The following is a 24,657-nucleotide window of genomic DNA, read 5'->3' on the forward strand; positions in this document are numbered from 1 at the left end:
GGTGTGATTTACACCCCTGCTTTTCAACAATAGAGAAAGTAACTAACATTTATTGAGTGCTAGGCATTGTTCAAGGTACATTACATGTCTTATGTCATTTAGCCCTGAAAACCACACTGACATGCTACTCCGACCCTCATTCTACAAATGAGGAAAGTGTGACAAAGAGAAATTAAGAGACTTGTTTAGGGTCGCATAACTAGTGACTGGGGAGCTGGGATTCAACTCAGGTCCTCTGAGCAAGAACCAGGGTGCATCCTGCTGGTCTACATGCCGTTGTTCAGTGATGACCCGCCTCATCTGTCCATTCTCTGCCTCAAACGCAGATGGCAGATGGCCGCATCCCAAGTCAGTGTCCCACAGGCAGGTGTCAGAGGACCCTGAGCTTCTTTAACTTGAGGACAGTGTCTCACTCACCTTCATATTCCTGTGCCTAGCACAGTGCCAGGCACATGAAGATGCTCAATGAATGTTTGTTAGATGAGTTAATTTTTCAGTGTATCACAAATTCATTTTATAAACAAAATGATTTTATGCATCAATAAAGCCTAAGTTCTCTGGATTGTCAGCTGGAGAGAAAAATAACCTTTATTTGATAGAAAGAATTATATGGGAATTATAAAATCTCAGTTTAGGCCCCAGCTCTACCTATTATTAGCTATGAAAGCTTGCTTTCCTCATTTTTGAGCTTAGAGGTTGGTCTGCATAGCATCTACAATAACTTCCAGGTTTGAGATTCTGTGCTTCTGACAGTAACACTCTGAGGACTTTCATTGCCCATTCAGGGCATTTTAACCTAAGAAAATAATTCACCTGATCAGCTGAGCAGTATGAAGCAGAATTTGTGCTTGGGACAATCGGAAGCAGCTTTTTGTTTCAATAAGGAAAATCATTCGAGGGGCATCTGTGTACAAAAGAAGTGGTAAGAAGATCGTTTGTATTAAGGAGCTTAAATCTTCACCAGCTATTGTGAGCTTTCGTAAACCAGTCCGACTAGATGCTTCTGTTCAATGGAAAGAAAGAAAACCAACCATAAATCTAAAGTTCCTCTACATGTGGACGTTTTGGGATCTGAACCTGAAGGTTAGAATGCTACTGAGTACACGGCTGCAGAAGGCATGTCCTGAGGGAGGGAAGATGGTTGTGTGAAATCATTTTTCAATTTTTACTTATTCCTTTGGCAGGACCTGAGTTTCAATCCTAAGGGAAACGTGCAAAGAAATGGGTTCAGGAAATGATTGAGAACTAATTAAGCTATAGTAATCAACTACCTTAGGCTAAAGACAGACTGAGAAAAAAATTCCAATTTTAGGACAATTTATTAAATGAAGTTGAAGAGACCGTAATTGTAGTATATGTGTATGTATATGTGTACATATGTGTATGGCCTGGATTATGACATAAGTGTGACTTAAGTCTGGAAACAGGAATAAGAAATGGGGGGCAGGGGCGCCAAGAAGGCTCCCTTTGGAAGCAGCTGTAGGCTTCAGGCTGGATTTGCCGAGCAGCAGGTTTTAAACCCGAGACAGTCATTGGCAGAGCTCCTCTGTGGAGAAGCAGGGGAATTCAAAGATGCAATGAGCTCTCTGAAAACTGGATTCTCTTTCCAGATTTTCCATTAATTTACACATCTTGCACACCTTACATTGCACTAATCAAGAAACAGTGGTTTAGTTAACATAAATGATGTTGAACTGGTTAATGGACTGGGATAGGATTAATGATAAAATGGAAATAAAAACTCTTTTTATTTAAGGGTTGTTTTTTTTTTAAAGATTGGCACCTGAGCTAACAACTGTTGCCAATCTTTTTTTTTCTTTATTCTTCTCCCCAAAGCCCCCCAGTCCATAGTTGTATACTCTAGTTGTAAGACCTTCTGGTTGTGCTATTTGGGATGCCGCCTCAGCATGGCCTGACGAGCGTGCCATGTCCACACCCAGGATCCCAACCCACAAGAGCATGCAAACTTAACCACTCGGCCACGGGGCCCGCCCAGAAGGCCGTAACTATTAATTGAACCTTTCTGTACATGATTGTTCCACGTTTGCCACACAAAACCTCTCAGACGTCACCTATCTTTAATATATGCTTCATATGTATAAAACTATGATCTATTTTGGGGAATGCTACCATTCTTCTTATAGTCTGAAATCATCTATATATGGCAAGAATACTACTTCTTTTCTCTCCCAGTAAAACTCCATCACGTTTTGTTGCTATTTTTCACTTTAATGTTATAGCTGAAGAATGAGAGGGCCAGGAAGGAGCAGAAACCGGAATGTAGTAGCTGCCTGCTACCGGCCGGGAGTGTCCTGGGGGCTTCCCATGTTTCTCTTTGTTTCATCTCACTATAAGGGAACGGACGTGCAGGAAAGAGAAAATCCTTGTCCAACATTAAATGAGTAAATTGGTGGTTCCAGGATGAAACACAGTCTTGACTCCACAGCTGGTGGTCCCTTCTGCACTCCTCACCTGCTTCATTTTTGTTATGTGCTAAGCAGGACACTTGCTGTATATTGTCTTATTGACTTCTCACAGCAATGATTTGCAGTTGGTATTGTTAATCCCTAGGTTGCAGATGAGGAAAGAAAGACTTGGCAGTGTGCCCGATATCACACCGCCGGTAAGAGGCAAGAAAGAATAATTGTCAAAGTCATACGTTACCTTTGTGTAAATATATTAACATCTACAATTAAAGGTTTCATCAAGTTCAATGAATTACATTTTTGTCCTTTGGGTTGTAACTTGAGTTCTGTTATAACTTGAATTGGACTATAACTTCTCAGTATGGAATACGATGCTTAAGAAATTTGAGGACATCTGTGAAAATCAAATACAACTTATTTTGTTAATGTTTACTAAGGGTCATTGTCATCATCATTAGGTAAAGAAAACATGCATTTTGTACTTTAAGTATAACCTAAATAATAATTTGTTGATTTCTTAATTGTTCATCCTTTTTTTACATATTAACTGACTTTTGTTCTGTCCTTGTGAATCCTCAGCCATTTCATGGGTGGCCTAGTCTGCTGCTGTCTACTTGATCTGATGATTCTTTCTTCACTCCGTTGGGAAGAAATATAAAATCATTTCAAAGTGGTATGGGAACTCTGTACAAAATAGCATGTCACCAAAACAAAATTATATTTCCTTTGGCCTTTCAGAGAAGTTCCTCATTTCCCAGTAAAAAAAAGCAAAAATAATAGCCAAAACCAGACACATGGCAAGAGCAAGAATGAGGGGGAGAGGAGAGTACCGATGAATAAAGATCAATAGGAAGGGGATTTGTGCTCTAAAATAAACATCTATTTTGCAGGGATGTTATTAGATACAATAGTCCTCTAGCAGTCTCTTTAAAATTCTCCTTTGGTACACAATTAATTGCAACTATAATTATAACATATTTTAGTATTTGGTTAAAGTCTGGTTGCCTTTACATCTCGTGCAGAGCCGAAAAAAGAAAAAATTGAAGGCATTGGAAAAACTGCACAGCGGCTACAGGATGTCCTGTTACATTTATCTGGTTGGGCAGACCCATGACTCACTGTAAAACTTGTCACGTCGGAAATGGTTTTATTGTGCATGGTACTTTTCGCCTCATAAATATTAAACACATAGATTTGAGGATGACAAGCTATCCTCGTGCTAATATAAAGGTATTGCTATCATTCTTTTCGAAGTGAGAGAAATTTACCTGTAGACATGCAGAGGATGATAACTCAGAAGATCTAAGCAGAAGCAAGCCAGGCCTTCTATCTGAACTCGAAACCTCTGGGAGTTCCTCCTTCTTCAGTTCTTGATAATAAATGGTATGAGGAAGATATCTCTTGATTGAATCTCTGTTTTGCAAAGCTGGGAAAGCACTTGCTCAACTGAAAAAACCTCTTTAGCCCTTGAGCCATACAAAAGTGGTGCATTGCAAAAACTCACCAGTAACTGAATAAGAAGAAGAAAAGGAAGAGTAACAGCTTCACATAAAAAGGGATGGCAACACTTTCTCATTGAGATGCAGTAAAGCAAATTCCATGCTTTCAATTCCACAATCCTTTGAAGAGCAAAACAAAGACACATGAAGGTGAATTCTTCCTCTTTTTTTAAATTGCACTTTTTTTTTTTTGAGGAAGATTAGCCCTAAGCTAACTGCTGCCAATCCTCTTTTTGCTGAGGAAGACTGGCCCTGAGCTAACATCCATGCCCATCTTCCTCTACTTTATATGTGGGACGCCTGCCACAGCATGGTTTTGCCAAGCGGTGCCATGTCCGCACTCAGGATCTGAACCGGCGAACCCCGGGCCGCTGAGAAGTGGAACGTGGGAACTTAACCGCTGCTCCACCGGGCCAGCCCCATAAATTGCACTTACTGACACAGTCTTATTAGGCTGCTTAAATGTCTCCTCTGCACAAAAATTCAATTACATTACCTGAAATGAACTTTCTCCTCTCAATATATATTTACTGCCAAATCATGTTATTAAAAAAAAATTAGCAAAGAAAGAAAATTTCCCTCAGTTCCATCATTGAAATTGTTAAATGGTAAAATGTATCTCTGGTTTCTTCCACTCTTCATCCATATTCAGATATTGGCCTAGTTGTGCATGTGTGTTAGGGTGTGTGTGTTCGTGCAGGTGTGTGTGTGTATATAGAGCATGTTATTTAGGGGTGTGTATATGTTACCGGCACATTGGGTTCCTGTCCCCAGGGATAGAAATCAAGAGAGACAACGGGAGTAGGAAAGTAAAAGTTTATTAGCTTGTGCACAGGACAGGCATGAGGGAGCCGGTGCGGAAAGGAAAGGGGCAGGTGACCGGCTGTTTAGGGAGCAGGATTGTGGGGCTTTTATTAGGCAAAGGCTGGGGAGGAGGGCCTTGTCATGGCATGTAGAGGCGGGGTTGTGCTTACACCTGCACTGTCATGTAGCATGCTACTACAGGCAACACATGTATCATTGGCATGCTGGCTCTCCACCCTGGGTGTGATTTGTACTATGGTAATGGGGCTAGGGTCACCTTTAGTGGACTCCTGGGTGCTAGGGCACATGTGTAAGCCCAAGAGAGTGGGGAGGCTGCGGAACATGGAGCTTAGTGGTCTCTATCTGATCCTCCAAGCTTGCGGATTGGCTAGGGGCCTTATCTTGTTAGTCCAGGGGCCTTGCAGATGGCCCTTTCTCGTTAGGCTAGTTCCTGTCTCGTGTATAGGAATGGAATTTGAATGTGTGTAGAGGTGTGAGTATGTAGCGGAGTATGTGTGTATAGAGATCTGTGTGTACACAGATGTGCTGGGTGTGAGTATGGGTAAAGACATGTGTGTGTGTAGGATGTGTGTTTGTGCTCAGGGGCATGTGTGGGTAAGGATGTGTGTATAGGGGTGTGTTGTGTGTAAGGATGTCTGTGTGTGTTTATGCAGGAGTGGGGGTCTGCGGGGATGTGTGTGTGTTATATCTGTGTGTAGAGGTTTGTGTGCATGCAGACACATGTCTGTGTGCCCAGTGAAGTGTGTAGGGATGTGTGTGTGTGTGTGTGTAGGGAGCGTAATGTCTGGGGAAGGAGGTTTGAAAAATGGGTCAGCTGTGGGGAGGGGTTGAGGGAAGTTTAGAAAATAAAGAAGACAGGGCGGCTTGAGGCCAGATAGTGCAGTCTTGAATATGGAGGTTACAACTTCGCTTAATGAACTCTGAGAGTCACTGACCACTGTTAGCAGGGGCAGGATATAAAGATGCCGTAGGGAACTACTGCCGTGCTGCTGGTTCCTGTGGATTGAGAGGTTGGAATTTGATGGTGGGGGTTGGGAAGTGTGGGGTGAAGGAAAGGTAGAGTGGTCACAGCTGGGGGAGATAGGGGATCAGTTATCCCTCAAGCAGAGGTCAAGCTTGGGAAAGTTAGTGAACTCACTAAACCTTGGTTTCTGATCGTTAAAATAGAAAGGACAAGACTTCATAGGACGGGGGTGAGAATTAAATGAGACACAACTCATAAAGGATGCAGCGTGGCTTGGCTCATGGGAAATTCTCAATAGATGATGTCAAAGGAGTAGAGGAAGAAGAAAATACAGGGAAATGAGAGGAATGCTTTCTTTTGGTAGAGAAAGAGGAACTATTCTGTTTTTGACCTTTCAAACTCTTTTTACTGTGTCTAATTCAGAGTCAAAGTATGAATGCCTCCAGACTGCATGGGGTAAAACTTTCAGCAGCATTCAGACTGCTCGAGCTGGTCAGGGAAAGGAGAACAATCCCCTGGGGGAAATACAACCCTCCTGGTCCCCCCTCAACTGCTTTGTGCTGTAGTAGCAGAGGAGGGATGACTCACTGAGATTTAGGAGGAATTGTAAATGCACCTCCAGGAGGAAGAGCTGAGTTTGAAGACTGGATGTCTCTCCAGTGCACCAAATGAAATAAAAGGAAAGTATGATGTTTTGCGTAATCTAGCATATCAATATAAAGATATGGAAAGGTTTGTCCAAAGGAAAAGGGTTACAGTTCCTCCGATTTTTAACTTATGCTGTTACACCTCCTTAGTCATTTACCCTATATATCTATAAATAGGAATAATAAAACTTGCCATTTATTTCTTTTTCTCTACTGCCTTTTTTTCTTGATTCTTCTCTGGGCTAATACGTGTTGTTGCAGAAGTTTTTGCGTTCTTCAGGCAACGCGCTGAAGTATTTGCACACATTATCTCTTTTCGATTCTCACATTTATTCCACATTGTTATCGTTGCGCATTTGCTGTGTGCTAGGTGCCCTGACTGTGGTGATTGTTCCCATTTCATGGCAGAGAAAACTGAATCTCAGGGAGATCAAGTCTTGCCCCAAACAGCCCAGCTGGAAGTTGGCGGAGCCCAGCTCTGCAGCCTGAGCCCGCACACTGCACACTCCCACTCCCCGAATTTGTTCACCCAAGCCTAGGGGGAGAAGCTTTGTGAAAATTCCTCATGACAAACATAAGTTACCCTTGGCCAGAAGGTCAAATACCACACTTGTGTTATCCAGCATAAAATGTAGGTGAGCGTGGTGGAACCTCAAGACAGTGGGCCTCTCTAGCTACCTTTAGATAGCATCCTCTACCCCGAAAGGGGCTTCCTTGGAACACTGAAACCAAAGTGGGAGAGAAATTCTCTGGTCTTTTTCAAACATTGTGCCACATGAAGGAGAAAAAAGAGGCTAGGAAAGAAAAGGAACGAAATAGCTGGTTAACCATAAAAACATTTTGAATTTATTATAAGATGAAATTATTTTCTTTTCTAAAAATAGCTTTCTGGTTGACTTTGAGATAGCTGGGAAGTTTTAGTCTAACGGATACCAATTTGTAAAAAAGCAAGATGGAAATAAATGAAGAAGAAATTTGTTTCTGTTCCAATACAGTTTAGACGTTAAGAAAAAAGTGAAACTTGGTTAAATGTAGAACTGACGATACTGTGGAACAAAGAATAAAATTTTTGAGAAGTAGACATTTCTCAATGTTGTTTTTGCTTAGGTTGAGGGTCAATCTTAAATAATGAACTTTTAATAAATTTACAAATTCTAAAAGGACATTTTTCCAGGACATTAAAAGTAAAATTAAAATTATAAATTGAATATAACTACATTACAGATGTTATGAAGAATAGACCCCCACAGGCCTATGGGAATGGTCTAGAAGGGAAGGAGGTTGTAAACTGAGGACAGACTTGGCCCACTGCACAGTGTAGACTGGGCTTCCACACTAAAGGAAGGAAATATAATGCTTTTTGTTTCTTTTAAAAATCTTTATTGTTGTTTGTTTGTTTTGATTTAGAACATATAGACCTTTGCCAAATTGCTTGCCGATTTTTCTGTAAATCAAATGTTAGGGGCTAAGTTATATCCACCCCCCCAAATTCATATATTGAAACATACGAAATATATATTGAAAATATATGAAAATAGGTTCATGTGGGTGGGCCCTAGTCTAATATGACTGGTGTCCTTATAAGAAGAGGACATTAGGACATTACCATAGACCAAGGGAAGACCATGTGAGGACATAAAGAAAAGGTAGCCCATGTACAAGACAAGGAGAGAGGTCTCCGGAGAAAACAACCCTGATGTCACCTCGATCTCAGACTTCTCGCCTCCATAACTGTGAGAAAATAAATTTCTGTTATTTAAGCTCCCCAGTCTGGGATATTTTGTTATGGTAGCCCTAGCAGACTAACACAGCAATCAACCAATAAATAAACAAAACCCAGGGAAGAACCAAATCTTCAGGATCCCAAACCTAGTGGCAGCATCTCCCCAACGTCTTCTTCTTCAATGATGAAATCACAGATTAGGGAAATGCAGACAGAGAAATAAATATAAAGGTAGTGTGTGTGTGTGTGTGTGTGTGTGTGTGTGTGTGCATGCACATGTGCACATGCATGTAAGTACGTACTTCTATTCCCTCATTCTGCTCACCAAGAGGGCTTGGGAGCAGCATCATCGCAATAAAAATGAGCACACCAGTACCTAGATATTGACTTCTAAATACTATTCTCCTCTGAAAAGGTACAGAACACCATGGAGGAATGTCCAATTCCAGGTCTAGGGCAAGGAAAGTACAAGATGAGGTTGGAACATCTTTTGAGACAGAAAGCAAGAAAGTACTCAAAAAATGGTGAGATGTCAAAAGGACACTGAAGTCACTTTTCAGGAACTGCCACTTGCCAAATCTGGTTCAATTTGGATATAAAATAAATAATGAGAGTAACAAATTTATAATGCATTATAGGTAACAGATTATAACCAAAATGTAAAATAGAAAACATGGGTTTATGCTGATATGTAAATTGAAAGTTTGATGAGAAACAGGATATTTACATAGTTTCAAAGCTTCTCCCCACAGACAAATTTGTTTTAGATCAGACAAAATAGACTTTAAAACAAAGACTATAATAAGAGACAAAGAAGAGCATTACATAGTGATAAAAGCGGTCAATCCAACAAGAAGATATAACATTTGTAAATGTTTATGCACCCAACATAAGAGCACCTAAATATAAAGAGCAAATATTAACAGACCTAAAGGGAGAAATAGACAGCAACACAATAATAATAGGAGATTTTAATACCCCACTTACATCAATGGATAGATCATCCAGACAGAAAATCAATACTGAAACATTGGCATTAAACAACACCTTAGACCGGGTGGACTTAACAGAGCATTCCTTTTATGGACTCACAAAGCATTCCTTCCAAGAACAACAGAATACACATTCTTCTCAAGTGTATATGGAACATTTTCCAAGACAGATCATATGTTAGGTTACGAAACAAGTCTTAATAAATTGGAGAGGATTGAAATCATATCAAACATCTTTTCTAACCACAATGGAATAAACCTAGAGACTAATTACATGAAGAAAACTGGAAAATTCACAGTACGTGCAGATTAAACAACATGCTGCTGAACAAGCAATGGGTCAAAGAAAAAATCAAAAGAGAAATCAAAAAAACACCTTGAGACAAATGAAAATGGAAATGTAACAACCAAAGTTTATGGTTTGCAGCAAAAGCAGTTCTAGGAGGGACGTTCATAGTGATAAATGCCTACTTCAAGAACCAAAAAAGTCTCAGATAAACAGCCTAACTTTACCCCTCAAGGAACTAGAAAAAGAAGAACATATAAGCCCAAAGATAGTAGAAGGAAGACAAATGACAAAGATTAGAACAGAAATAAGTGAAATAGAGACTAAAATGGCAGTAGAAAAGACCAATGAAACTAAGAGCTATTTCTTTGAAAAGGTAAACAAAATTGTCCAACTTTCAGCTAGACTCACCAAGAAAAAAAGAGAAAGGACTCAAATAAATAATATCAGAAATTAAAGAGGAGATGTTACAATTGATACCACCGAAATACAAAGGATCACAAGAGACCATTATGAACTATTATATGCCCAAAAATTGGACAACCTAGAAGAAATGGATGAATTCCTAGAAACATACAACTTACCAAGACTGAATCGTGATGAAATAGAAAATCTGAACAGACTGATTACTCATAAGGAGATTGAATCAGTAATCAAAAACCTCTCAACAAACATAAGTCCAGGACCAGACAGCTTCACTGGTGAATTCTATCACACATTCAAAGAAGAATTAATACCAATCCTTTTCAAACTCTACCAAAAATAAGAAAGGAAGGCACTCTTACAAACTCATTTTATGAAGCCAGCATTACTCTGATACCAACACTAGACAAGGATGCAACAAGAAAAGAAAATTATAGGCCAATAACCCTGATGAACATAGATGCAAAATTCCTCAACAAAATATTAGCAAACCAAATTCAAAACCCTGGTAAAAGGATCAAACACCATGATCATGTGATTTATTCCAGGGAGGCAAGGATGGTTCAACACTGGCGAATCAGTCAACGTGATATATCACATTAACAAAACGAAGGATAAAAATCCTATGATCATCTCAATAGAAACAGAAAAAGCATTGGACAAAATCCATTTATGATAAAAACTCTCAACGAAGTTGGTATAGAGGGAAAGTATCTCAATATAATGAAGCCCATATAGGACAAGCCTACAGTTAACATCATACTCAATGGTGGAAATCCGGAAGATTTTCCTCTAACAGCAGGAGCAAGACAAGGATGCCCACTCTCACCGCTTTTATTCAATGTAGTATTGGAAGTCCTAGCCAGAGCAATTAGGCTAGAAAAAGAAATAAAAGGCATTCAAATTGGAAAGGAAAAAGTAAAATTGTCACTATTTGCAGATGACATGATATTATATAAAGATAACCCTAAAGACTCCACCAAAAAACTGTTAAAACTAATGAATGGATTCAGCAAAGTTTAAGGATACAAAATTCTGTTGCATTTCTTTACACTAATAATGAACTATCAGAGAGAGAAATTAAGAAAATAATCCCATTTACAATTGCATCAAAAAGAATAAAATACCTAGGAATAAATTTAACCATGGAGGTGAAAGACCTGTGTATTGTAAACTACAAGACATTAAAAAAAGAAATTGAAGAAGACACAAATAAATGGAAAGATATGTTGTGCTTATGGATTGAAGAATTAATATTATCAAAATGTTCATACTACTTAAAGCAATATACAGATTCAGTGCAATCTGTATCAAAAATCCAATGGTATTTTTCACAGAAATAGAAGGAATAATCCTAAAATTTGGGTGGAACCACAAAAAACCCCAAATAACAAAAGGAATCTTGAAAAGATGAACAAAGTTATAGGCATCACATCTCCTCATTTCAAACTTTATTACAAAGCTATATTAATCAAAACAGTATGGTATTGGCATAAAAACAGACATACACATCAATGGAACTGAGTGGAGAGCCCAGAAACAAACTCACATGTTTATGGTCTATTAATTTATGACAAAGAAGCCAAGAATATACAATGGGGAAAGGACAGTCTGTTCAATAAATGATGTTGAGAAAACTGGACAGCCACATGCAAAAGAATGAAACTGGACCACTATCTTACAGCATACACAAAAATTAACTCGAAATGGATTAAAGACTTGAAGGTAAGACCTGAAAACATAAAACTCCTAAGAAAACGCAGGTATTAAGCTCCTTGAAATAGGTCCTGTTGATGATTTTTTTAATCAGACACCAAGGGAGAAAGTAACAGAAGCAAAAATAAACAAGTGGGACAACATCAAATGAAAGAGCTTCCGTACAGCAAAGGAAACTATCAACAAAAGGAAAAGGCAACCTGTCTGAAAGGGGCTAATATTCAAAATATGTAAAGAACTCATACAACTCAATAGCAAAAAACCCAAACAATCTGGTTAGAAAATGAGCAGAATATCTGAATAGACATTTTTCCAAAGAAGATATGCAAATGGCCAACAGTTACACGAAAAGGTATTCAGCATCACTATCATCAGGGAAATGCAAATCAAAATCACAATGAAATATCGCCTCATCCTTGTTAGAATGGCTGTTATCAAAAAGTCAAGAAATAACACATGTTGGCGAGAATGTGGAGAAAGGGAACACTTGTACTCTGTTGATGGAAATGGAAATTAGTACAGCCACTATAGAAAACAGTATGGAGGTTCCTCACAAAATTTAGAATAGAACTACCATATCATCCAGCAATTCTACTTCTAGGCATTTATCTGAAAAAAATGAAAACAGTAACTCAAAAGGATATATGCACCCCATGTTCATTGTAGCATTATTTGCAATAGCCAAGATGTGGAAACTACCTAAGTGTCCATCAATGGATGAATACATAAAGAAAATGTATTTTATGTATATACACACACACACACACACACACACACACACATTGGAATATTATTCAGCCACAAAAAATGAAAGTTTACCATTTGTGACAGTGTGGACGGACCTTGAGGGCGTTATGCTAATTGAAGTAAGTCAGATGGAGAAAGAGAAACACTGTGTGATTTCACTTATATGCGGAATCTAAAAATAAATAAATAAATAAACAAACCAAGGTTATAGATACAGAGTACAGATTGGTGGTTGCCAGAGGTGGGGGTTGGAGGAAGGGAGAAGTGGGTGAATTGTTTTTGTTTTTTTAGTTTAAATAAATTGAATTAAAAAAACTTTCTCCCCACAAAATGCTTATTAATTCTAAAGGGAAGAAGAATAACTGTTCAGTGGAAAAGCCTGGAAGATGCAAATTTCATCAAGTGACCAAAGTAATGAGTTGAATTGATATTGACATGACCTGCTACAATACACTGAGAAGGATGTAGCATCATTTCTGTGATATTCCATCAAAGATGCAGACCCTGAGTCTAATCATGAGAAGAAACATCAGACAGGCCCAAACTGAGGAACTTTCTACAAAATAACTTGCCTGTAATCTTCAAAAGGGTCAAGGTCAGGGGCCGGCCCTGTGGCGCAGGGGTTAAGTGTGCACATTCTGCTTCTCAGCAGCCCGGGGTTCGCTGGTTCAGATCCCAGGTGTGGACATGGCACCACATGGCAAAAGCCATGCTGTGGTAGGCGTCCCACTCATAAAGTGGAGGAAGATGGGCATGGATGTTAGTTCAGGGCCAGTCTTCTTCAGCAAAAAGAGGAGGATTGGCAGTAGTTAGCTCAGGGCTAATCTTCCTCAAAAAAAAAATGGGTCAAGGTCATGAAAGTTAAGGAAAGACTGAGGAACTGTTCCAGTCTAAATGATGCTAAAGACACCCAATAATTAAATGTGATGTCTGATTCTGCTCTGAATCCTTTGCTCCAAGGGACGTTATTGGGACAATTGGCAAAACTCAAATGGGGTCTGAAGATTAGATGATAGTAATGCATCCAGGTTAATTTCCAAATTTTAGTATTTGTTTTGTGGTTATAAAGGAATTATAGACAAATTGCTCAGAGGCGAATGTCGTTTAATATAGGTTTTATTATTATTCAGGTATGGTGAGGCCAACAGATTAGGAGATGATTGCCATTGAAAAGATAGTTTGCTACTCACAGTTCCCAAGAGGAGGGGGCACATCGCTCCAGGCAGGGCCACATGGGGAAGCACCAGGATGGGTCAGGAAGTAGAAGGAGGGAGAGGATAAATGTGGGCAGGAGCCTTTATTGTGGTTCCCATGGGAAGGAACAGGCGAGGCAGGGTGAGCAGGCTTAGGATTGGCTAGTTTGAATCATTTCAGCAAGCTCTGGGGCACAGGGCTGTCCCTGATTGTCTGGTACTTGACTCTGGGGTGATCAGGATAGGTGGAGAGTGGCCTGGAGTGTGATAGTTGGGGCGTGGACTCTGGATTGGTTGGTGTTCATTGAAAAGTGCCTTGCTGGCAAGTTGTTTGTTATCTCTAGGAACTGGCTGCCCGGAGAGGGGCAGTCCCTCAAGGGTCAGCAAGGCCCCAGATGTCAAAGCGTCAGGATACAGAAATAAAGGACATAGTTACTACAGATGGGACAGCAGGTCAATAACAGCGTAAACTGATGGAAGAGAAAAAGTCTTTGTATTGTACCTGCAATTTTTCTGTAAGTTTAGAATTAGTTTGAAATTAAGAAAACAAGAGAGAGAATGGTTTACAGGTGCGCCCACCTTCACTCCACTGGACTTTTGGAGGGCAAGGGGGATGTTTGACTCACTCTGCATTCCCCAAGGTGAATGTATTGAGTGAAGCAAAAGGTCCTGTTGTTTCCCTTTGTGTGGTTGCCTCCTCTGATGCTTCTGATGCAAGTTTCTGTGCTCTCCATCCATGGAGGACAGTTTGTGTTTTTCTCCTAAATCAAAGTCTGCTATTTTTTCAAGATTTTCTAGCAAGTATGAGACGTCAAACGTAAAATAAAAGCACCGTAGCGTTGTTACTCCCTCCTTTTTTCAGTTGCTCGATATCTACTTAGACCCAAAAAGGTACAAAGTCAGAATTATTCTCACAGGTGCTAATAGCAACCTTCCATTATTTTCTGTACTGGGCAAGTGGTCATATTTTCTCAAATGAGAGTTAGGGTCTGGCAAACAGAAAATTTTACATTAGAACTTTCTGGAAAATCTGGTCATTGTATTTACATGAGATGGAGAAAAATTGGGGGCATGAGTTATAGAACAGTCTCTGTGGAGAATGGGAGATGAGGGCAAGGGATGCTGTGACGTGCCAGCTTTGAGCCTGAGATGGGAGGAAGGGAAGGGAGTGGTTGGTGGAGGGTTATCCACCTTCCATTCCCACTGACCTACTCTCTACTGGTCCTGAGGATGGCCATGGGCTGAGGGAGAAGGGGGAGAAAGGGGAGAAGGAGGAAGAGACATCCCAAGAAGCTGAGCAGCGAAAGGAAAGGAAGCCCTATGGTCGTGGATCCACCTGACTGGGGCCCCATTCCCGGGTCTATTACTGTTTGAAGATGAAAATGGATTGGGACACATAAGTCAGAGGCCACCGCAGCTAATAATGGACCATAGTGCCACCCTGGAAATAACAAGGATGACCGAAATCGATGATGAAGTGTCCTTATCTGTGAAGTAAGGGGTATTAATAGATGATTTGGTCACTGTAGGTACATTCATGGAAGATAGAACCATAAGGAGGTGTTCAGAAACTTAAAGAGTTTTGAGGTACGTGATTGTTTGAAGGTGACATCAAAGCTGGATTATTCAATAGGCAGACTATGCAGGTACACTGGGCACTTGCAAAACAAGGCAGGAGAAGGAAGGAAGGAAGGAGGGCGGGAAGGAGGAAGAGAGGGAGGGAAGACAGGGAGGGAAGAGAGGGTAAGAGGGAGGGAAGGAGGAGTGAGGGGGTGGAAAATTACCCCAAATTTGACAAAGAAATCTAGAATGAAGCTATTTTGTTTCAGCATACGTGTATTTTTCGGTTATATGGACTGCTCATCCATCATTTTTGTTTTGCCTGATACATGAAGTGTGAGCTAACTTGTCGATGCTGAGGGACACGTCGAAGATAAGAGGAGGTGACTGCCAGAGGCTTGAGTGGCATGGCCAGTGTGGGAGAGAACTCAGATGCCCCACTGGTCTGACCTAATGAGGCACAGTTTATGTTTACAGAGATAACTCTGGCCTTTCAAGCATTTACAACAAAACTTCATACTTGGTATACAAGTTTGAAAAGATCTGAAAAGCTTCAGTTTTTTTAAGCATTTGGAAAATTAAACAGGGGTTTGTTGTGTGTTAAAATCCTCGTCCAATTTGCCTTGGACAACCATTCTCGGGGCGCATCTGCTCATATTCTGTTAACATGAGAGACTATTCCTTGAAACACTTTTTTGGGAAAAGCTACAGCCCTCTTCTCACTGAAAACAGACAGCAAGGCAACCTGTCCCAGGTCCCAAGACACAGGGACAATGGGGGCCTGGCAGAGCCCCAGTAGATATCTGTCACTGCAGTGGTCCCTCAGGGTCCTCACTCAGAGCTTTCTGTGTTCCCTGAAGCTCTGAACCCTGCCCTTGCCATCAGCGTGGGGTGTTGGGTGACCTCTGGCATGTTCCATGGCCGTGCTTGAGTTCTGCCTGATTCCCTGTGTTCTCCACGTATGACCAACTGAAGCCTCATCCAGAACCTTAGCAGATGGTTTGCTCTGTGCTGTGTTCCGGAAATAACATTTTTGGCCACTTGGAAAAGAGACCATCAGTTATCAGGAGCCATCTGTATTTGGGTGTTGCTGCCTATTTCCTCGAGCTTCTACCATCAGGAACTGCCCCCGGACCGTGCTGCACTATCAGCAGTTGGTATCAATCTAGCATCCTACAGCCTTTTCCGATAACTCTACCACGTTCATAAATCTACAGCTGTCTTTTTACCAGGCCCAAACATTTGAATGAAAAGCTAAAACATTTATTCATCAAATTTTTTGGCATAGATGAAACCAACCATTTGGCTGTTCCCAGGATCCAGCTGTTCAGCATCACGTAGCTACATCCTAAGATCTTGTTATTTATCTCCCTGTCTTTCATCACTTACCAGGACTGTAGCCCCTAAAAAGTAGGGAAAGTCTCATCCCACGGGCAAGTCATAGTAAAAGGACTATTTTTTATAGGCACTGAAAGAACGTGAAGTTAATTTTCCTCCTTTATAAGCACCGAAAGAATATGAGTTAAATAGAAATCCAGACAAGATTAGAGCCGAGACGCCTGGTTCTTGGGGTCAGCCTTGCTCTCCCTCAGCTCTGTGGCATTGGGCAAGCCACAGCCTCATCTGTCAAAGAGAAGGCTGTGTCACATGACCTGTGATTCTTCCGTGTTGATAGGCCCGATGCATAGACTGTCTCAGTAAGATGGGGCTCTTAACTATTCAGCAGTAAATACTCATCCCGGATGTTACATTTTCTTTGGAAAAGGTCTGAGATGGATGTGAGGTTATGGTGGGAGGAGATATGATTCTCATGATAGGGTCTGATAGGGTCTGGGGATTACTGAATGGTAAAGTTAACTTGAAAGGGGCAAGCCATTCCTCCACGGCACAGAGACGGTCCTTTTTGAAGGGGGCCGACTGCGACGGTCCGTTTGGCTACCTGTGGATGACGTGACTGTCTCAGACTGAAGAATAGAACTGAGTGGGAGGGCTGTGAGAAGTGGGGACACAATCAGAGAACTTTTGTGCTGGACAGTGGCAAGGAAGTAGGCACGTCCCCTGGAGAAGGTTCCTGCAAGGCAGGAGATAAGGCCATTGTCAGAGCAGCACGTCAAATGGAAATACAGTGCCAGCCACACATATCATTGTTAATGTTCTAACAGCCACATAGCGGAAGGTAAAAAGAAGCAGGTGAAATTAATTTTAACTGTCTATTTTATTTACCCCAAATAACCAAAATATTATCATTAAACATGTAATTGATATAAAAAATTATGAATATATTTTGTATTTCTTTTGGTGCTAGGACTTTGAAATCAGGTGTGTGTTTCCCCCTTAAAGTACATCTCAGTTTGGACCGGCCACATTTCTAGTTCTCCATAGCTGCGGGAGGCTGCGGCCGCCATACTGGACAGTGAAGTGCTGCAGACTTGAAAGGAGCTGAGTGGGTGGTCCCTGGGACCCTGATCTCCTCCTCTGGAAGCAGAGGGTATGTCATTAGTACTATCAGAAAACTGTTTCTTTCTTTAATTTATTTCATTTAATGAATTAATTTGTTTTTGAGGAAGAATAGCCCTGAGCTAACATCTGCTGCCAATCCTCCTCTTTTTTGCTGAGGAAGACTGGCCCTGAGCTAACATCCGTGCCTATCTTCCTCTACTTTATATGTAGGACGCCTACCACAGCATGGTTTGCCAAGCGGTGCCATGTCCGCACCCAGGATCTGAACCAGCGAACCCCGGGCCGCCACAGAGGAACGTGTGCACTTAACCGCTGTGCCACCAGGCTGGCCCTAGAAACCCATTTCTTTTGGACCATGACCTCAGTTATTCCCTAAATAATTCCTCCTTTGGTGGCCCCCTCCTTGGTTTTATGCATGCCAGGCTGCTGTGTATGCAAAGTGGAATCCTGGGAGTTCATTTGTCTGAACCCCTCATTGGTATACTTAAAATAATGTCTAAGAGAAGTGGCCTAGGGCTGGGGCCAGTCACTAAGCGAGACGAAGGAATCACAAAGAGATGCTCAAGGAGCGGGAGCCTGCCAAGAGGGTCCTGCAGTCCCTGTCCACTGAGAACTCGTCCTTGCAGCGTTGGCTGTGGCCATGGCCAGGGGTTCAGATCAGAAATAGATGAAGATGGAGGGAAGAGGGAATGAAACAGATGGTAATAGATGGGAGATACAAATACAGAAATACCAAGCTGTTGTTTATAACTCAAAACCTGCAGAAGCCACATGCTGGGACTCCCCTTCAGGAGGCACAAATAAAACAGTGTATTGCAAATCTTTGGAGAGAAAAGAGAAGGGTAAATCAATAATTCCAACAGAAGAACCCCCTTGCCGGCCCAGCAGGCGCAGGTATAAGCAACCCCTGGCTCTCTCACGGGTCATTCAGCACGAGGGGATCGGGGGCGGCCTCCAATTAAACACTAAAGATTATTATCACCAGTAATAAAGGAAATAATTCCGCTGATCATGGTTTGGGCAAAACTTTTGACACTCCTTTGGTAATCAAAAATAGCATCATACGTAATTTAATGTACAAAAACAAAACAGTGACAAAATATAATCGTGTTGAAAAAGAAAATCCTTTTTGTCCAAATTTCATTGCAGACCAAGCATTTGAAAAAACGTTTTATGCTGCGTAAACAGTCATTTAAAGTCCTCCCGGGGAGCAGGTGTTGGGATTAGAGTACTTCTTAGAAAACCAGCAATTTAGAACTGTGGCAACTTGCTGAGGAGTTCCAGTCCCGCATAGAGCCCCCAGCCGCTCACACGCGGATAGAGACCCGCCCAGGGCCGCCCCATTCCCGCCTGGGACCCGCGACGACCGCGGCTCGTGCGACATTCCTGCACAGCCAGGGGAGGACGGCAGATGCCAGCAGCGCTCCGCCCCCGCCCCGAGACGCTCTCCCGGGTGCGCAGTTTTCTCCTCTCTCGGCTCCGCAGAGCTCTCCTGAATTCACCTTCACGGGGAACAAGAGAGCCTCGTTCAGCGAGTCCCAGCGCGGGGCTGGTAGGGGATTCGGTGATTCCCTGTTGGGGTTGCCCTCTGAAAGTGCTCTAGAGTCTGAGACTGAAAACAAGTATTGGAGATACCGCTGGGAGCGGGGGATGCACACAAAAGGCATTCAGAGACCTACGTTTCTCTCCGAAGGCCTTCGCTCCTTCCCTTGGAGCCAGTGGAGGCTTCTCGGGAGAAGAACGTCTGAGTGGCAGTTGGAACGACCATCTTCCCCGTCACTCTCTCTCCATCTCCGCCCTTGATTCCCCATGCCGGCCTGAGGCTGGAGATTGAGAATACAGACTGTGCAGTTACGCTTTCCTTAAAGTACATTTCTGCACACTTCAGATAGATGTGCATACAGAGTTTATTTGAACTGTAGAAAATACCTCCCACTTCTCTATATGTAGAATATTCTGCATGTCCCTATGCAGACCATGGAGACAGACGCGGAGCGGGGAAGAGTATGGCATCCTCTTTTACAGCCCCCCAGCCACACCTCACACAGACATCTGTTCAGAGGATGAATGAAGCTTCATTCAGCAACCTTTCCTGAGACCCACTTTGTTGGAGGAACTGTCCTAGGCATTGGGAACACAGAGACATCCGCTAGCTCACCTGGAGGGAAGCTAGCTGTCATCAAAATAAGGTCTGGGGAGATAAAGGGTTAAACGTGCACGTTAGATAAGGGAAGAATAAGGTCGGTGTGCTGTCACATTACAGATACACCTAGACAGGTGCCCAACATATTTTTGATGAGTGACTAGGTTAGGAAAATAAAGGTGCTACACTAATTAGGGAATAAAATGGAAGCTTTTAGCTAGAAGTTGAAAGGCCGTCTGGGGTTTTTATGTTTAAGAAACTTGCAAGGTATCAGATCCTAGAGATTGAAGCTTGAAATCTAAAAGGTAATTTAATGATAAGCTAAATGGCTTCATCCAAATTAGGAACCAAACCAAACCAAACCAAACTGAGGAGGGGACAATGCATGGGATAGTCTTTAAAACCATCAAGGTATCCCCCTCAAGTCGGCCTCTCAGCAGTCCTCCCGCTCGCTGTCCTGTCGGGCAGGCAGGCTCGGCTTTGCACCACCCCTGAGCAGCGAGGGGTGTGGCTTAGGTCTTCTCGGTGCCTGGAGGGGTTCCCGAGGTGTCACTCCAGGATCCGCCGCAGAGATCTAATTTAATTTATTTTCCCAAATGGTTAACTAATTTATAGGAGAAAAAAACTCGCTTCCGTTAGCAAATAAGCCCTTCCTTTTGTTCCACGTGTTTGGCAGCGATTACCAATCTGTTTACGGCGTTTGTGAGGGGACAGAGGGCTCGCAGCCTCGGAGGAAGGCCGCACGGATCCCGAATTGGGCCGCGTGGAATCCGCTCACAGCACCTCCTGGCCGGAGCGCCTTACCACGTCCACAGAGAACCGCCAGCTGGTCGCCAGCTGGTCGCCAGGAGGAAGCCCCGGGAATGGAGAAGTGAGAAGGTTTCAGCATCGTAACGAAGTGCACAGCCCCTCTGACCGTGGCCGGAAAACCGCGAATGGAAAAAAAAAAAAAACTGCCCTGAGAAACCCTTCGAGAACTTGCGCAATATCAGTACCAGGGCTTGATTTCCTTACCCGAATTAAAACACACACTTTTCTTTTTAATTGCAGACTCCTCTTCCGTGCTAGTTCAAGGTTCGGAATCTCGCAAAGGGCTTAGTCGGGAAAGGCGAGACGTGCGGGTCCTCTGCTGTTTGGTTTTCAAGGAGGGCGTCGGTGCGCCTGCCGAACACAGCTGAGCCGAGGAGAGGATGGGGTCCCTCGGTTCCCGTCAGCCTGGGCCCTGGGGCCGCGCCGGCGTTTCCAGGCAGCTCCTCTGGTGCCCTGAGACCCGCTAACTTGTGTGACGGCTCTGAGCTCGATTTCCTCATCTGCAAACTGTAGCCATGGGTAGCGCTTCTCTCCCAGGGCGTTGTGAAGAGGATATGAGATTAGGGTCAAGAGAATCACCTTGTATAGCCTTAACGCACTATTTCAATCTTTGCTTAACTGTTAACTAAGAGAATCACTTTGGTTAACTATTAACTAAAAGAATCACTCATATAGAAATGTCAATGTCTACCCCAAACTAACTTTCCCCCTCTCTTTTCTCACTTCTTCTTTTTCACAGAATCAGATTACACATTTTGTTATTAGATTAAGTCAATAAACATCTAGTGAGTTCTACAAGGACACTGAGCTAAATAGGTTCGGGTTGAAATGCCCTCAAGAACCTTACTATCTAGTTGGGAAAAAAACCACATAAATACACTAGAAGCTTTTAAGTGATACTCACATCAAATTATAAAGGAACAGGGGAGGAGGTCTGTCTCCCCATGGCGTGGTTAAGTACTGTTTTCGTTTGCTAGGGCTGTCATAACAAAATACAGACAGGGTGGCTTTTAAACAACAGAAATTAATTTTCTTATGGTTCTGGAGGCTAGAAGTCCAAAATCAAGGTGCTGGCAGTTTCTTCTGAGGCTTCCCTCCTTGGCTTGTAGATGGCGGTCGTCTTCTCCCTGTGTCTTCATGGGGTCTTTTCTCTGTGTGTGTCTGTGTCCTAATCTTTTCTTATAAGGACTCTAGTCCTTTTGGATTTGGGCCCATCCCAATGACCTCATTTTAACTTCATTACCTCTTTAAAGACCCTATTTTTACCTTTTTAAAGACCCTAAGATTGTAGTAGGAGATATCCTAATACAGTCATATTCTGAGTTACCGGGGTTAAGGTTTCAACATACGAATTTTGGGGGACACAGTTCAGCTCATAACATTTAGCAAATAAATGGTGCAGACTAGGGGTCCAGATGCTGCCAGGGGAGTCCTGGATGAGCCACAGAGCGACCTCTCACAGGAGGTTCAGGCAGGTCCAGACATACAAATCCTTCTTTGGTTCTTTTGGGGATAGGCTGCCTGCAAATTAGTGCTATTTAAATAATTTGCTATCTTCTAGTTTAAAAGTTCAATAATTCCTGGTTTATTTTTATGTCTACAGGATATTGTATCAAATGAACAAGTTCAAAGAATCATTTGAATAAATGACTTTGCTTGTGAAAAACAGTAAATAAGTTCATTGCAATTTAATTATTTTTATCGTTCCCCTCTTTCCCTTCCTTATTCCTTTGGAATGGGGAGGGTGCACAAGGCTGTGGAGATTTTGACCATACGTAGGCCATGGTAACAACAGAGGTGAACTGTAGATGCTGAACCATGGGGCAGGAGATGTTGCGGGAAATTTGGTGATGTGGTGCCTCTTCACAGAGGAAGTGCCCCTCAAACTGAAGACTTGAGCAGATCAATAGATCAATAGATCCAGTTCTACCAGATTGTCATAATGGCTGCACAGAACTTGTCTGCTGAGTTTTACATAGTATTTCCACAACTGTGCTGCATAGTTCTAAATAGTATTTCTCTATGTGTGTGTACCACAATCTATTTAAGAATTCACTCCTTTTGAGTATCTTAGCTGTTTTCAACTCTTTACTCAAAAGAGCACTGCAATGAACATCTACCTTATGAGTTTTATTTTGCATTTAAATTCTTACTCTCCTATAACCTGACTTTTCTTAAGCATAAGCAAAGTTCTCTGAGGCTTATGGTCTTTGACCTATGATAACATTCATGGCTTGCTTCTGGTGCCTAGTCATCAAGATTAGACTCAGCTACTGAACTGGTGTCGCTATTACATTCTCTCTCTCTGTCCTGCCATCCACAGACGCAGACACACAGACACACAGACACACACACACACACACAGTAAGCCTCAAGAGTCTTGTAAAGGAAAACCTTTGAAATTCTAGGTAGGATTTCCTCTAGTCAACGTAATCTAGCTTACCTTGCGACCAAAGTAAAATAGAGAATTAAGGGAGTTATCTCAACAACCGCTGCTAAAACCTTGAATAATTTAGCTGAGGATTTTAATTTCATTTTCCACAGTATCAACTTCAGCTTCATGCCTAGTCAAGAACAACTGTTTCTTTCCTTTTTGAATAAGAATTTCAGACACAATCATGGGATAGGGAGTGCATATTTGGCATTTGGTTTACAGAATAAAGATTAAATACAATACTTTTTGTTATGGTTTTCTCCTTTGTTTGGGTCAAGTCCTAAATATTTACAGATTAAATTCTGAAATTAATTTTTGACTTAGAGCACTGCTGGAAAATCACAATTTGTCATATTAGGGTGGAAGGATTTCTTGTTTTATTTATTCATTTATTTTTGTTAAACTGAATGGAAAAGAAACTTCCCAACTAATAGTGAAGCCCTGCTCTTATATCACAAAAGCAACCAAAGACAATGTGTAAATGAATGTTCTGTGTTCCAATAAAACTTTATTTATAGGGGTCAGCCAGGTGGCATAGCAGTTAAGTTCGCGTTCTCCACTTCGGAGGCCTGGGGTTTGTGATTCGGATCCTGGGGACAGACCTACCCCCTGCTTATCAAGCCGTGCTGTGGAGGCATCCCACATTGAAGAAGGAGAAGGACTTATAACTAGGATATACAACTATGTACTGGGGCTTTGGGGAGAAAAAAACCCCAAAACCAAAACAAAACAAAACTTTATTTATAGACACAGAAATTTGAATTTCGTTTCATTTTCATGTGTTATAAAATAAAATACTTTTCTTTTTCAAAATAAGTATTTATAAATATAAAAACCATTCTTATCTGACAGGACTTACAAAATAGGTAGTGTGCCAGATTTGGCCCGTGGGCTATAGTTTGCTGACCCCTGACCTAGAAGAAGTGAGAAGTTTTGAATATGCACCGCTATCCTTTTTAGTTATAGGAAATTGAAGGACAGTTGGCGCAAGGTAAGGAAGATGAGGTACACCAGCCAGGGAGTGAAGCTTTCTCACTTTAATATTTCTAGAGACTGGCTATGGCCACAGTAAGTCTAGAATTGCTGGGTCCCCTCCTGGTTGCACTGGCTGCTTGTTGCATGGTGGCTTTGAACAAGGGCTACAACATGTTTTGAATGAAAAAACACCTGCTTACAATGTTAACCAGACTCAAAGGCAGAAAGCATAGCAAATGAAATCTTTCCATGCAAGCAGGCTTTTCCGGTAGTGAAACTAAAAAAGCAGCAGCACATACTGATGAATCTGTTTTCACATTTGTACTTGAGGGCATGACATGGGGACCACACCTGGGAATTCTTCCACTCTGAGTTGCTGCACAGTAGAAACCAGCAGACTTCCCAGGAGGGGAGGCTGTCTCATGAGTGTTTCATGGAGTGGGCCCATAACTGCCTTTAACGTTGAATCCTAGTTTTTTGAATGGTATTTTAAATCCCATTCTTAAAAGTTGTTTAGGAAGTAACGGAAATAATAACCTGTATTTTCTTAGCACTTTCACAACCCTACAGCATTGTTATCATCAACATCTTCATAGTCTAATTTTTTAAGGCAATATAGTGTCTGGAACAGCACTAAGTGCTTTGAGCCCTACAGCAACCCCATGGGATCTGATCACCTCCATTTTACAGCTAAGCCAAAGGAGGGTCGGTGAGACACTGGCCTATAAACACAGGGGTGAATGACTCTCAGACCTTTAACCACTACACTACACCGTCTCTTAATTTATCTCCCCAATTATTTTGTGAAGCCAGAATTGTTATTTCCATTTTAAT

At 41.9% G+C, this 24,657-nt stretch overlaps 1 long non-coding RNA gene across 1 annotated transcript; it reads left to right on the forward strand.

Moving 5' to 3' along the window:
• The first annotated feature begins 18,836 nt into the window (after positions 1 to 18,836).
• Positions 18,837 to 22,080, forward strand: LOC139085061 (uncharacterized). The gene is made up of 2 exons (XR_011543060.1): positions 18,837 to 19,650; positions 20,281 to 22,080. It is a non-coding gene; the product is annotated as an uncharacterized lncRNA (long non-coding RNA).
• The last annotated feature ends 2,577 nt before the right edge of the window (positions 22,081 to 24,657 follow it).

The sequence above is a fragment of the Equus przewalskii genome, chromosome 8 (genome assembly GCF_037783145.1).
Source record: "Equus przewalskii isolate Varuska chromosome 8, EquPr2, whole genome shotgun sequence".
Taxonomy (NCBI): domain Eukaryota; kingdom Metazoa; phylum Chordata; class Mammalia; order Perissodactyla; family Equidae; genus Equus; species Equus przewalskii.